Source organism: Tribolium castaneum, chromosome 4, assembly GCF_031307605.1.
Source record: "Tribolium castaneum strain GA2 chromosome 4, icTriCast1.1, whole genome shotgun sequence".
Taxonomy (NCBI): Eukaryota; Metazoa; Arthropoda; class Insecta; order Coleoptera; family Tenebrionidae; genus Tribolium; species Tribolium castaneum.
The window spans coordinates 13,143,461-13,148,758 of record NC_087397.1 but is presented as its reverse complement, the minus strand read 5'-3'; the positions used below and the strand labels follow the sequence as shown (position 1 = coordinate 13,148,758).

At 35.1% G+C, this 5,298-nt stretch overlaps 1 long non-coding RNA gene across 1 annotated transcript; it reads right to left on the bottom strand.

Annotated features, from left to right (window-relative positions):
- Positions 1-214: 214 nt before the first annotated feature.
- Positions 215-4,766, bottom strand: LOC135265986 (uncharacterized). Its single transcript, XR_010333901.1, has 3 exons — positions 3,494-4,766; positions 2,210-2,334; positions 215-2,052 (listed from the first exon to the last, which is right to left on the bottom strand). It is a non-coding gene; the product is annotated as an uncharacterized LOC135265986 (long non-coding RNA).
- Between the last annotated feature and the right edge of the window lie 532 nt (positions 4,767-5,298).

Below are 5,298 nucleotides of genomic sequence, written 5' to 3'. Positions count from 1 at the left end.
ACCCCCTGAAGCTATCTGCGTTGCAACCCCAGTATCTCGTTCCAAATCAGTTCCCCCCCGACCAACACGTAGTAAAAAAAACATCTAAAAAATAAATTATAAGGATGTATTTTATAAACAAAAAATATTAACAAAAAAAAAAGAAGCAAATATTGTTAAATTTGGAAATAGAAAAATTAAATGAGAAATTAAAAAAATGCAAGGTGAAATTTGTTTTTTTTATCTAGGGAAAATAGTATCTATGAGAGAATTTCAAACTGCAAAATTAACATTATTCATATTATTTTCTTGGTAAATAAAATCTTTTTCATAGTCTTCTATCACTTCATCAAAATATTCTTCAGTGTGGTCATTTGGTTTTTTGCAGATGTTGTGCAAAGCACCACATGCAACAACAACTTGGACGATTGTATCAATCTTTAATCGAAGTCCAGAATTAAACGAAGGAAATCGGCGCTTCAAAATGCCGAAGATACTTTCAATTTTGTTTCTTGACTTGATATGGGCATTTGGTTTGCATTGTGTAGATGTGGAACAGGAGTGAGGAGGTACTGCTGGCATGAATATCTACCATCGCCCAATAGATGCCCATTACCATATCTCCACACTCGGAAGCCGACGGAAGAGGGGAATTGTTAAAAATGGTGCTGCCGTGTACCGATTCTGGCCAACGGGAAATAATATGTAACACTTTCAAATCAACATCACAAATCGCCTGGACATTATTGCTGAAATATCCTTTCCTGTTCCGATTCTGCATTTGCACCTCCAGGCGAAAAATTACCGCTTTCAAGATGTATCTGGAAGGAAGTGCCAGTTGGAGGCTCTACACTGGTTTCCGGTTGAAAATTGTTGTTGATTTTGAAATATGTATAAAAGAAAAAAGCGTAAAAACACATGTTTTTTGATCATTTTAACAGTTCTCGGATGCCACCTTAAATCTTTAATTCAAAAACGTGACATAAACATACATTTGGTTAATTACCGGTTAATCGCCCGTCGTTCGGCCATTAAATTGATGACTCGTTAATCACTGATTAACTATGATATATGCGTTGATTTGCGTTTGTGCAACGGAAAACGAAGATAATCAACGACTAATTGACAATTATCGTTGATATTCATCAAATATTAGATTAATCGTTAATCATCTGTTAAAGGTACTTGTTCTGCGTTGCACAAAATTTTTGATGGACCATTAACGCTTTGTTTAGTGGTCAATTATCTTTTGTGCAACCGGGCGTTACTTTTATTGGAAAGCGTAAAAGTGGAATAATTAGATGCTATGTTAAGTCAACGTGGACAGTTATTGTTAATTTTTGAAAAATATAAGCTGTTTCAAAACTATAATTACAATATATTACAATTTTATCAATCTTATTTAAAAAATAACTTTGTAAAATGCGACGTTGGCATTTTTATATTTTTGAAACAGCTAATACAATTTTCGGAAATACAGAATGTTAAAAACAAGTAAAGAAACAGTGTGGCGGTGCACCAAGAAAAGTTGTGTATACATTATACATTAAATTCAGTTTTTTTCAAGAAAAGAAGGTAATCATAATCACAATGTTGAAGAAGAATTATTGGTGAGACAAAAAATCAGTAACTCGGTCAGGGGAAAAGCCTAAGAAGATATTTCCAACAAACCAGCGAAATTAATTCGACAAGAAGTTTGTGCGTTTGTTTACGAAGAAAAAGTATCGTTTGTTTTAATATCAGAAACTTGGTCGACCCCTATTATTCCTGATTCTTTAGTGTCCAGTGACGGTTACTCTATTTACCGCTCGGATAGGGTAAAAAAAAGGGGCGGTGGAGTATGCATTTATATTGCCGATACAATAGTGAATAACTTTACCGTGGATATTAACACCAGAGACATTGAGTCAGTGTTTCTAAAAATATATAATAAATATTTAACCTTTATTCTGAGTTATGTCTATAGGGCTTCATCCTCAAAACCATTGACGACAAGAGTTTCTTTGACGATATTCAGGCCTTGGTCAATATGCATGACAAAGAAAGTTTTAATTTTTGGGGACTTTAGCATTCCTGGAATTGAATGGCCTTTAAAATTTCCTCATGTTCGTAGTGCCTTCGCTTAAATGCTTCTTGATATGTTGTTGAACAATCATGTTGAGCAATTAGTAGCTCAGACAACAAGGTATATAACAAATCAGAATCCCTGTACTCTTGACCTCATACTCACCTCCGATGTCAGCTCTATGGGCGATTTGAAATATCTAGATTCTATTGGCAGCTCAGACATTGCTTTATATTGTTCACTTCAATTTAACGTAAAGCATTTTCGGAAAATATCTCCCCACACAAAATCTGTAATTAATTTTGAGTCTCTTAACGAACAACTTTCAAAAATTGAATGGGCTCTTGTCCTTTGTAGCTTCTTAGTTATGGATAACTGGAATTTGTTTAAAGCAATCTTGCACAACGCAACGATAAACCGTGGATTAACTAAAATTTTACAGTTGATCAGACAAAAACGGAGGTTGTGGCGTACTTTCAAAAGGACTAATAGCAATTGTGATTATGTAGTACATCGCGATTTCTCAAACAAATTTAAGGACCTTATTAATAAGGCCAAACTCACTTACGAAAAGCGTGTTGCTGATAGTAAAGATCCCAAGCGATTTTTTAAACACATACGGAATAAACTTACCGACCCGGTGGCTGTTCCAAATGTGAGAAACGAAAGTTTTGACCGCATCTTATAATGTCGACTTGAAGTGTCAGGGATAATGTACTTAGCATGGTTGAATTTTCAAAAACATTAGTTTATATTTTAGTTTAAATTCCAGAATTAAATGCATTATTTCTGAGTTATCAGGTATTGTGTGTTTCTGAGCACTGGCTCGACGAAAATGGAATCAATTCTGTACTAATTGATAGTTATATGCACATAGTTATATGGCACATGGAGGTGTGGCTATATTTCTACAGCTATGTGTAGCTAATTTATTTACATCTAGGTGTGATCTAGTAAAACTTAGTGTGAAGAGAAACATTGAAGTATGAGCAATTGACTTTGATTTTTTTAACATTGTACTTGTTGCTATATACAAATCTCCAGAAGGCAACTTTAATCTTTTTATAAAAATTAAGAATGAAATAATTGATACTCTATGTAACACCACAAAAATCGTTGCCATTACAGGTGGTTGGAATATTAATTTTGGTACCTAAAATGCTAAATTTTCTGATTTTCCGACAAGCACTCAAAAAACGAACGATAAGGCGCAAAAGAAAGAGATCCCGAGAGAATTAGAGAGGGAAGGAGATCGAACCAATGCTCCTGGTTAGGTTAGCAAAAACTTATAAATTAAAAAAAAATTCTGTAACGAGTGAGTTAATACAACAAGCGATGTGGCCGTAATAGAGCGCCGTAATTCGGCTCGAAGGACCAGTGTTTCATGGTGATTGGAAAAAAAATTGAATAAAATCTAATATCAAAAAAAATCGTAAATGGGTGGCTTACCTTTTGATGTTCACGTCGTGGGCGAGAGGAAAATTGCGAAAATTTTGAGTGTACCATTACAACATGTGTGTGTCTTTACGCTCGACACTTGCATACTATCTTTTATGAAACTTTATACTACCCCGAACTCAAAACCAGATATATTTTATTAAATGAATTTATTCGGATTTTTATTAACGTCATAATGACATTCTAAAGGAGTTGGTGAATCTTAATGATGATTTGGATCTAGAAGAGGCCATTCGAAGACAATTTGATAACGATTATTTTGATATCCGAATCAAATATGACGAAATTTTCAATTCGAAACAACCGTTAATTCACCAAGCGAACTCGGGTAACGTAATTAATAATGCGCCTATAAAAGAACATGTAAAGTTACCCCCAATGAAATTGTTCATATTTAATGGAGATCTTAAATCGTGGAGAACTTTTATCAACAAACGCCACATTTCATTGGCAACAAATTGAAAATTCGATCCGTTTGTCGGATGATTAATATCGCTAATTAATACCTTTGATGAGAATTTAGAAGCTCTTCAAACTTTTCAGCTACCGATTGATTCTTGGGATTTCGTCCTCTTCAATAATTTGTTAAAACGACTTTGTCTTTTGTTACTCAATTCGAATTGTCACAAAAGGCTCCAACTCCCACTCATAGAGTTCTTGACTACTACTCGTTAAGCAACAAACAACGCTTCCTCTCTCAAATACGACTCAAAATCTCCTATTGAACCAAGATCTGTCTTCATTTTTTCTCAAATCAGGATTAAAGACTCAATTTATCGGTGTCCAAAATAAATGGTGCATAACCTACCTCGGCATACACTTCACAATAGTAACTCGTCTTCTGCTTGCAGCGAATGTGGTCAAAACATCATTCTTTGTTGCATTTTTCGCGAATACAAAAAACACCCTATAGTTCGCCCGGACCAGCAAAACCTGCCTCGCGTGCTCAAGCGCCAGGCATATCTTCCACTACCAGGCGACTCAAGAGGTTAATTGGTTTACAAATATCCCCAATCATGATACTACGATTCTTTTGTCAACTGCCAATATTGAAATTCTCGATAACACAGGAGTACCACACAAAGTTTGCGTATTGTTGAACAGCGCTAGCCAGTCTAGTTTTATCTCGGCCAATTGCGCCCGTCGTCTTAATTTATTGCAAAGACAATTATCATTTGTTTAGGTTTAAGTATCATGAATACTCGCACTTCAACAATCGTTACTAAATATATTAAATCTTTTTGTTTAACAAAAAAGGAGATAGCGCTGGAAGACCCTAAAAAATAGGGAAATTGAGGAACCTTCCACTACCTCTGTTAGAACCAATAACGATGATCTCGCAGATAAAATTTTTGAACTTGCTCATCATTGTGACAACACTGCTCGATTCGAAGTTCCCTTGATTTTTGAGGATGAACTTTGCAATTTTTCTGGGCTCATACTCAATTGCATTATGCAGATTTTTCTCCTTAGGTCGTCGCTTATCGTAAATTAACGAACTGGAATATGTAGATTTTATGCGCGATTACATTCCGGTCATATGCGTATTTTGCAAAACTTACAGCCTTCAGAAGGCTATTACATTCCTCATCATTGCATAACAAAGAAGGACATCTCTTCAACTAAATTTCGTGTTGATATCTTTCAAATTCTTATTCAGTTCCGCTGTCATTTGCATGTTCTCCTCGCACATATTCGACAAATGTTTCGATAAATTTTGGTCTTACCAGAACACCGCCAATTCCAAAAAATCTTTTGGCGATTTTCACCAGACGAGCCTATTGACGAGTACCAAC